Source organism: Silene latifolia, chromosome 9 (genome assembly GCF_048544455.1).
Source record: "Silene latifolia isolate original U9 population chromosome 9, ASM4854445v1, whole genome shotgun sequence".
Lineage (NCBI taxonomy): Eukaryota > Viridiplantae > Streptophyta > Magnoliopsida > Caryophyllales > Caryophyllaceae > Silene > Silene latifolia.
The window spans coordinates 209,332,518-209,343,629 of NC_133534.1; positions in this window are offsets into that span (position 1 = coordinate 209,332,518).

Sequence of the window (11,112 nt, forward strand, 5' to 3'; positions counted from 1 at the left end):
AACCTCAAGTTTCGCCTTTTTGGATTTCCGACACGAGTTCGTCGTATAGTAATAACCATGTAAACCGCTTTAATTTCTCGTTTTGATCCGTTATATGATCTGCCCAGATACATATAATCGGTTAAAACACTTCAATTTGAGTCTAATATCTATAATTCATCTTAAATCTACCAACGAATGATAACAATGTTGTGATTCTGACTTCACGGCCAGAACCCAGCTCTAGAACAGACACATGAAGTGTTGCGCCTCTTCCAGAGGACGCAATAGATAATGCGCCTGTTCTGGGTTGGTTTATGTCCCTTAACTCTTTCTCGCTTTGACGTAGCTCCTAATTACGGTTCAAATCAACTACTATTCTTATTATTACCTCTAATCTGACATATTTTCATATTTTAATCCCTATTTTATTTTATTTTCCTTTTATTTTCATCTTTGAAATCTCGTCTTCGAGCGTGCTTTTGACGTAGATCAAATAAACCTTGCAATCTTTAATAATTTTAATTATTGAAATTCATTCATTGTATGATTTAATTGTATGGCATTCACACGAATTGAATCTAACATTTACTTTGACCAAATTGTTTGCTAAAACACGTGTTAACCAACATAGTCTAATTTCACATGCTAGGATTAATCTATGTTTGTTGCATTTCATGCATTACATCGACGAAATATCAAATATGAACAATTTCCCTAATCATTAGTAGAGGCCGCTTTCGAGGCGGGCGGTATTAGGTGTTCGAATTAAAGAGCTTCCTAATACGTACCATCACCCCTTACTCAAAATCTCTGTGAACATCCGTATTCATTGGCATCACGAGTGTCATTCTAGACATAGAATGCTAAGGGTAACGAGTTCTTAGTGTTCATGTCATTACTTTGTGTCTTGACATGGCACGAGGTATTGAAACGGTTTCCAATTTTTCCACAATAAATAGGTGGCGACTCCACAAATGCAGGCTTATTCAACCTTTCACCGGTTTCAATGCCTCACAAATCGGTAACGGCCCATGACGTGCTTTGGAAAACCAAGGTTATGTGGGAGAAGTCCCGTTGCCTCGAAACCAACGCGCCGGTGGGTGCGGCGCGGGTGGCCCATGTCCACAGTTTGGCGACTCCGCTGGGATGATACATTTACGTGTTACCCAGGGTAAAACTTGAACAAGGTTAGGGAATAGTTTATACGAGACAGTTGTCGATTTTCATTACTCGACTTTCTTAGGTCATTTCATTTGGTCTTCCTAGGCCCTAAACCAACCCATTCGACCAATCGTCCCGTCCTGTCGGTCCAAATTCCTATCTGGGCCTAAAGATGGATAGCGATTGACGTCAACCATACTACGGTACATACTCATGTTTGTATCAAGAGCTTTCACTACTCGAGAAAATGGACTAGGAACCGACCTTACTCATGTTTGGCACGGACCTTTCCACAAACCAAGGTTTGATTGCTTGGTATGGCAACCCACCTTTTTAAGCGAAAACGCTTTAAATGCACTCAGCATACCATTTTAATGCCCATATGTATGTTTGTATCATATACGTGATCACCATTTGTAAACAAAACCATGACGAAACTTTGTAAAATAAAATCCATTTTCAAAATATAAACATTTTCCAAAATGGCCTAAAACGGCGCAAAATAAGCCGAAACTCTGTCCAAATGTCGAGTCAAACTTCGGGCCTTAAACCCATTTCAAAACTCACTTCGAGTCAGCACTCCTACAACTACACTACAGTTGTCTAGGACAAACATTTCAAAATTTGTCATCTTCAAATCCCACTTGACACAGTGGCACACACCCACTTCACGAGTCAAGTCTTTTTTGAGTAAGTGTGCAAAAATGCTTGATCGGGTTTTGATTCATCGTCGATTTCTTATCCTCAGTCCAAAATGGTGGGAACTAGTCAAGGAAGCATTAATGGTGAACCCGAACAGCCCGTAAATGGTAATGATCAAATCGTAGTTGCACTTCTTCGTCTCCAGACAAGCCAAAATCAAGCTTAAGCTCGCCTCAATGCTATCGAATGCCGTATTGTCGCTGTAGAAGCTAGACTTCCTTCTACAGAGGGTCCTATTCCCGGCGCGCTCATGCACGATAATTCTTCACCCTTTGAACAACCAGAAGTCAATCTTCCACCAGGTCCTACTGAAGCTGAAAAGCGACTCTAGTATTTGGAGGAGCAACTAATGTATCTAAAGGGGGATGACATCTATAGGGAAAACAGTCGCAATTATGAGGCAGTAAATGCTTAACTGCCAACTAAATTCAACATAACTGACATCCCGAAGTTTAAGGGGGATGAAAACCCTTTGAACCATATTCGTGCATTCAAAGATTATATGTCTATCAAAGGCATTAAACCAGAGATGTTCCTAATGATCTTTCCTTCATCTCTTAATACTATTCCTAAGCAATGGTTTTACTCCTTGGATCACAAGAAAATTGCTACTTGGGACGATGCTGCAATTGAGTTCACAAAACAGTACGCAAATAATGATAAAATTCAAGTCAATAAGCGCACTCTAGAAGTTCTTACTCAAAATGAGAAAGAAGGTTTCACCGACTTCCTAAGTAGGTGGAGAAAGACTAGCACGCAACTCGTCGAACGCCCAGACTAAGCTACTCTTGTTGAAAAGTTCTTGGACAACTTAAGGCCAATCTATGCGAACCATCTCAGGTACCAAAACATAAAGTCTTTCAAAGATTAACTATGCTAGGAACAAGAATCGAAGATGACATCCGTAAAAGACTCTTGTCCAAAATGGTAGGTCTCGGATATCAAGGCACAACGAGTTGTTCTTATGGCTCCACTAGCCAGACCGACAAGGTCAACCTTGTCCAATCATCCACTAAAAAGAATAACCAGCAGAGAAAGTTCCCCAACGTTGGTGACTCGTACTCCAATGCTCTAAAAAGATTGATGAAACATGGCAAACTCTAACCCATAGGACCTACACCTGGCCCAGAGAAGAAGTCTAGGTTTTGGGATGAGAATGCCTACGGCGGGTACCATAGAGGCAAAGGGCATGATACAGAGAATTGCTTCAAATTGAAGCATGTCATTCAGGATATGATTGAAGATGGGCGCTTGCCTATACCTCATGTAAGGAACCCTAGCAATACTCAGAATCCTCTTGGAATTATAATGATCACAGATGAGGAATCCACCTTAGATTGTTCACACCTCATTTCTCCAGCTGAAGATGAGGTCAATGCACTAGAGAATGAGGAGAGTTATTCCACCATTTCCCCTACTATCGCTGATTTTGTCGCATGGGCAAAGGGTGTAAGTGGATATGTTTCAGAGCTAGAAGCTACAGTGGCATCCCTACGCAATCCAAGCACTATGCCTAGGGGAGACATGTTAGTGGTTCCATTCTTATCTCAAGGATCCATAATGCAAGAAGTGATCGCAGTAACCGATAATCTAGTCGAGCAAATTATCAGCCTAGAAGCTGAAAACATAAGCTTGAGAGAGCTCAGTATCGTCAATAGAATATGGGAGGATGACTATTGTTGGACCATATAGATATATGTTTAAGTTTTGATAATGACAAGTGTGTGCTTCGTTCTATATATACTCTTGCTTGTAATCGTTTGTTTAGCCTTTACTAGATTGACTTAGGTTTACTAGTTAAGCACGTAACGTTATAACATCCCTGGTTATAACATTGACGAGTTCTAAAGCATCGTTCAAGTAGTGTTATAGCATCTTAAGCTATAACATTGAAGATTCTTAAAGCGTTATAGTAACTGTAACAAGTTTCAAGCATGATGATCACTCAAGCAAAAGGCTCGATCAAGTCTTTAACAAGCTCAAGATGAAGAGCTTATGATCAAGATAAAGAGAAGATCCTATCACTGAAGATCTCCAGGAAGATTACCTAGTATAGGTCTTCATCTAATAACGGTACTTTAAGAATTAATATTGGGAAGTTAAAGTTATATCAATTTCACCTATAACATAACTTACCAAACTTAAGGTTATAGCTATTTCTACTATAACTTTGAGTAGCAACTTTATGGCACGATTTTAATAGTTTTAAAATCATTTTCAAAAGATAAAATTCTTCAAATGTATTTTTAAATCGTGTGTGTATATGATAGAGATGAAATTTGGGTTGTTATAATGAATAATTCACATTTCTCTATTGGTTAGTAAAACGGCTTATGGGTCGTCATGCTACCTAGGGTTTTCTAGATTATTTGACCTAACCCTAATCCAAGAATTGGATTTTCGACCTAGATGGACACGGCCAAGGGTTAGGCCGCACGGTCTTGAGCCGTCTTGGTTTCGTGAGTCCTCTAGTACAAGTAACCTATCCAAATAAATCTAATAATATTTTTACAAGATATTCTCATATCTTAAATATATATTTCATTTAATTTTTTTACTTATCTGAAAATCATAGAGATTAAATTTAGGTAAGATAAGATTTACTTTTATCTTATTTGTTAAAGTTAAATTATCTCATGGGTTAATTTAAGGAAGAGATAAGATTTATTTCTTGAGAAATAATCTTCCTATCTCACGGCATCCATTAGGGTTTCGACCTAAACCCTAATCGTCCTCTCTACTATAAATACACATGATAGTCTTTCATTTCAAATAAGCTTTTTGAAATACATAATTCCTTGCAAACAATTTTTGAGTTTAATTTTAATCAGTTATTTTTATTGTTTTGCATTTGAAAATCTTTACGAAAAGTCGTGCTCGTTAAATTGCATATTATTCTTAAGGTTAAGTTATAAGATAATTGTAATTCATATTGTTTCTTACTCATTCAATTGTGTGAACAGTTAGAAAAACAATCAAGTGCTTTCTTAGTAACTTAAGATAGTCAAATCAAATATCTAGTGATATTCAAATTGAGTTATAACTAGAGTTAGTTATGCGAGTTGGGTTGATAATTTTGTAATCCGGAGAAAGGTACTAAAATTATTAATCGAGAATAGTGGACGTAGGCTTCGACGTGTGAAGCTGAACCACTTTAAAACCGTGTGTCTTTGCAACTTTCGTTTTCGTTCATTTCATTACGTTCATAATCACTTAGTTAATTAGTTAAAGTTTAATCAATAAACTTTAAGTAATTAATTGCATTGATATAAAATAAAAAGTGGGCATAAGTTTTTAAATACTCAAATCCCCTCCCCCCTCCCTCCTCTCGAGTATTTCGACAATGATAGACTTTTCAATTGGTATCAGAGCCTCGTGCTCTTGATTGCCTAACCGCAAAGAGGCTAGATCCGTCTATCTTTCTATCTTTTTATTTTATTTTTATTCCGCTGCCTTACACGTGTGAAATGGATTCCAAGTATATTAAGTGTCTTATCTTTGATGGGAAGAATTATGGACTTTGGAAAAACATGATGATACACTACGTAAAAGGACATGGTTGGGAGTGCTGGACGATTATTAAGAATGGACCACACAAAATTTTGGTCGCATCTTCGGAAGACACTACCTGATGAGAAAAAGGAAGAAGACTATATTGAGGCTGATTACAAGAAGGCTGAGAAAAACTCGAAAGCGATAAGCATGTTATAAAACGACATGACATCGATCGAATTCGATCATTTTTCTTCTTGCACTTCGACCAAGGAAATATGGGATGGTCTTGAGTTGGCCTATGAAGGAACGTCGGCTGTTAGAAAATATCGTATTGACTTGCTGATTCAAAAATATGAACTTTTTAAAATGGAAAAGAATGAATCACTCGATAGCATGTCAGCACGATTTTCTACCATAGTTAATGAGCTTAAAAATATTGGCAAAACTTTTAACTCCGAGGATATTGCTAGAAAAGTACTTAGGAGTTTAACCAAGAAATGGCGTCCCAAGGTCACGGTTATGGAAGAAGTCAGAGATCTCACTTCTCTACCTTATGCAGAACTTATTGGTGCTCTCATGGCTCATGAACTCGTCTTGGAAGACGATGAGGCTGAGGCCAGTAACAGTAAGAGCATGGCTCTATAAGCTTCTACTAAGGAAGAAGAAGATGTTGAAATAGAGGACGAAACCATTCTGTTTGCCAAACAATTTAATAAACGAATTTTCAGAAACAAGCAAGCAAAGTCGTTTAACAACAACAACAAGTCCTATAATAAGAAAACTTCTGAGTCAAAGAATACGTTTGTTAATAGAGGATGCTTCAAGTGCGGAGAATCCAGTCATATGATTAAGGATTGTCCCACATGGGAGAAAATTAAAGACAAAGCAAAACGTGAGAAGACCAAGAAGGAATTCAAGCAAGTGATGATGGCATCATGCTGGGGAGATCTCGACACTGAGGGCGACGAAGCATCAGAAGAAGAAGAAGTTGCTAACCTATGTCTAAGCAACGTCAGTCTTGACCTCTTTTTAGAAAATGATAAAGATAGTGTGGACTCCTACTGCTGTTTTCTAGGAGATTCTGATTCAGAAGAAGAGGAAGAGGTAAGCTATCTTGAACTTAAGAAAAGTGTTAAGAAATTGTCTAAGAATGCTTTAATTGAATATTTTGAGAAATCTCTTGATAAGTGTCACGAACAAGAGATGGAATTGAAAGACTTGAAAGAACAAATTTTCGATATTGCTAAAGAGAGTCATCTCCTTAAAGTAAAAGCCAAAAAGCTCAAATCTAAAGTTACAGCTAATATGGCTACAACTTCAGATACGACAAATGCTAAGAAGAAGGCTCTTGAGTCTAAAGTTAGAGCTAATGAAGCTATAACCTCGGACCTGAAACTCAACATTATGCATCTTCAGTGTAAAGTTACAGCTAGTGAAGCTATAACATTGGAATTTATGAAAGTCAAAGAGCTTCTTGAGTCCAAAGCTACGGCTAGAGAAGCCGTGATCTCAGATCAAAAGAAGAAGATTAAATCTCTAACTCAGCAACTGAAGAGTCTATCACAGCCGAAATACTCGAGAGGGGGGGGGGGGTGAATTGAGTATTTAAAAACTTATGCCCACTTTTTATTTTATATCAATGTAATTAATTATTTAAAGTTTATTGATTAAACTTTAACTAATTAACTTGGTGATTATGAACGTAAAAAAGTAAACGAAAACGAAAATTGTAAAGACACACGCTTTTGAAGTGGTTCAGCTTCACACGTCGAAGCCTACGTCCACTATTCCTGATTAATAATTTTAGTACCTTTCTCCGGATTACAAAATTATCAACCCAACTCGTACAGCTAACTCTAGCCATAACTCGATTTGAATATCACTAGATATTCGATTTGACTATCTTAAGTTACTAAAAAAGGACTTGATTGTTCTTCTAAGTGTTCACACAATTGAACGAGTAAGAAACAATATGAAGTACTATTATCTTGTAACGTAACCTTAAGAATAATAAGCAACTTTAAGAGTACGACTTTTCGCAAGGATTTTCAAATGCAAAACAATAAAAATAACTGATTAAAATTAAACTCAAAATTGTTTGCAAGAGATTTTTAATATTTCGAAAAGCTTATTTCAGTTGAAAGACTAACATGTGTATTTATAGTAGAGAGGTCGATTAGGGTTTAGGCGAAACCCTAATGGATGCCGTGAGATGAGAGATTATTTCACAAGAAATAAATCTTATCTCTAATTTAATTTAATCCAAGAGATAATTAAATTTAAGCAAATAAGATAAAAGTAAATCTTATCTTACCTAAAATTTATCTCTATGATTTTCGGTTAAGTAAACAAATCAAAGCAAATATTATTTAAGGTATAAGAATATCTTACCAAAATATTATTTAGACTTAATTTGATAGATTACTTGTACTAGAAGACTTACGAAACCAGGCGGCTCAAGCCGTGCGGCCGAACCTTTGGCCGTGTCCAGCTAGGTCGAAAATCCAATACTTGGATTAGGGTTAGGTCAAATAACCAAGCAAACCCTAGGTAGCATGACGACCCATAAGTCGTTTTACTAACCAATAGAGAAATGCGAATAATTCATTATAACAACCCATATTTCATCTCTATTATATACACACATGATTTTGAAATATACTTGAAGAATTTTATCTTTTGAAAATGATTTTTAAAACTATTAAAATCGTGCCATAAAATTGCTACTTAAACTTATAGTAGAAACAACTATAACATTAAGCTTGGTAAGTAAAGTTATAGGTGAAATAGCTATAAGTTTACTTTCCCAATATTTCTTCTTAAGATACCGTTACTAGATGAATACCTTAACTAGCTAATCTTCCTGGAGATCTTCAGAATAGAATCTTCTCTTTATCTTGATCATAAGCTCTTCATCTTAAGCTTGTTAAAGACTTGATCGAGCCTTTTGCTTGAGTGATCATCAAACTTGAAACTTGTTACAGTTATTATGATGCTTTAGGAATCTTCAATGTTATAGCTCAAGCTACTATAACATTACTTGAACGATGCTTCACAAATATTCAATGTTATAGCCAGAGTTGCTATAACATTACTTGCTAAACATGTAACCTAAGTCAATCTAACGAAGACTAAACAAACGATTACGAGCAAGAGTATATATATAATATGAAGCACATACTTGTCATTATCAAAACTTAAACATATATCTATATGGTCCAACAGCAACTATAGGAATCTAAAACCGTTCTATCAAATACCAAAAGAACGCATATCGAGACGGTATGAGTTCTTAATGATAGATTCCAAAACTTCCTTGACAATTATGAAGAGACTCATCCTCCCAAGGTCGTAGAATCAGATCATTCCAAATGCAACAAAGAGATACAGTCCTTAAAAGAATTACTTTTGCATGCTAGAAAGGTTCACGAAAAATGGGAAGGTAGCACACGTGTTCTAAATTTCCTAACTGATCAATCAGATAATAACATGAAAATGGGATTAGGGCACGAGTGCTATGGTCGTAGAGAACACTGTAAATGTAAATCAACCCCTTCGGAACGAGATTTCAGAAGGAGAAAATATACAAATCTATCAGAATACTTGATTTGTAATTACTGTGGTCCTACTGGACATATCCATGAAAATTGTGTCAAATATGCTCAGGATTTAAGAAAAGGAATCAACTTTGTTAAAGCATCTGACACTGTTTTCGAGGATAATGAATTTACCCCATCTGAACCAAGTACAAGTGAAGAACGAAACAATGATCACCGTTGGTTCTATGATATGAGCTTCGACTTTAAGAAGGCTACAAAACCAAAATCAACATTCAAACCTAAAGAGCCCTTCAAATCCCAAGCTCCCCAAAAACAACCTGAAAGACTACGACATAAGGAACCCAGAACTCAACCCAAGACAGTTCCCAAACAAACCTTTTCGCCTCTAAAACGTAAAGTTACTAAAAGGGTTTGGGTTAGAAAGGATTTGCTTTTTAGAGTGACTACTGTCAAAGGACCCGACTTAGCTTAGGTACCTAAAAACTGTCTCTAATTATTTTGCAGGTTGTAATGAAAGAAAATAACTTATGATACCTTGATAGTGGATGTTCAAGGCATATGACTGGAGATGTAAATTTATTTCTTTCACTTGAGCCCTTCGATGGAGGTAAGGTCACATTTGGCGATAACAAGAAGGGTAAGATTACTGGTGTTGGTAAAGTTGGAATATCTTTCTCTCATGCTATTAGGGATGTTTATCTGGTTAGTGGTCTCAAGCACAATTTACTGAGTATCTCTCAATTATGAGACAAAGGAAATAATGTTGTCTTTCATTCAGATTCTTGTCGACTAATAATTGAAGGAGCAAGTAGTGTTGTGCTTGAAAGACATCGTAGAAGGAACGTTTATATGATTGATCTATATAATATTCCTACTAATTCATTCACATGCATGAAAGTAACGACGGATGATCCGTGTCTTTGGCACAAAAAATTTGCGCACATAAATTCCGCAACGTTGAATAAGGTAAAGAGATGGGATTTGGTTCAAGGACTTCCCTCAATCAAATTCGATCAAGAAACAATATGTGACTCGTGTGCTCGATTCAAACATGTGAGATCATCATTCAAACCCAAGAGAATGGTAAGTACCAATGAACCACTAGAACTCGTGCATATGGATCTATGTGGCCCAATGAAGGTAAGAAGTAGAGGTGGATCCATGTATGTCTTTGTTCTAGTTGATGATTATTCTAGATATGTTTGGCCAATCTTTCTCAATTCAAAAGATGAAACTTTCGAAGAATTCACAGTCCTAATGAAGCTTGCCCAAAATAAATACAAATCAAAATTATTTTTCATTCGTACGGACCATGGCACCGAATTTGATAACCATGCTTTTGTAGAATATTGTAGGGAGAATGGTGTTGGGCATAACTTCTCATCACCACGAACCCCACAACAAAACGGTGTTGTTGAGCGTATGAATAGGACGTTAGAGGATATGGCAAGCACTATGTTATTATGTAGTTGACAACCTTGCAATTTTTGGGCTGAAGCTATTATTACTGCATGCTATGTTCATAATCGAGCTTTGATTAGACCCATTCTTAAGAAGACTCCTTATGAGCTTCTTAGGGGACGTAAACCCAACATATCACATCTACTTTGCTTCGAGAGTAAATGTTGTCCATAATAATGGCAAAAATAGATTAAGCAAATTCGATCCCAGAAGTGACGAAGCTGTGTTTGTTGGTTATTCTAATCATAGTAAAGCTTATAAGGTTTTTAATAAGAGAACCTTATACATCGAAGAAAGTATTCATGTTGTTTTCGATGAAAATAATATGTTTGATAAAGCTGAACAGGATGAGGAAGAAGATTTGAATGAACCCGATTTTCGACTATCTAGAGACGATCTTCCAGAATTGGGTGAAGAAGATAAAGAAATTGAGGGCACAAATGATGAACAAGGAAGCCCTTCGAATGATAAAGGAAAGAGAATTGAGAGTTTAGTTGATGATACTAAAACCTCTTCTCAATCCAAGCCACTAGAGAATAAAGTTATATCTGATGATGCTATAACATCAACTCTAAACCAGAAAACTAGATCCAATGTTATACCTGATTCTGTTAGAACTCCGGGATTGGACTCGGGGGGAACAAGCCTTGAACCCCAATCATTCGAATAAGGTGAGACTAGTTCAGATGAAGATGTGCCTCCCATTTCTAAGAAATGGAGATATAAGACTCTCATCCAATGGAAACCATCC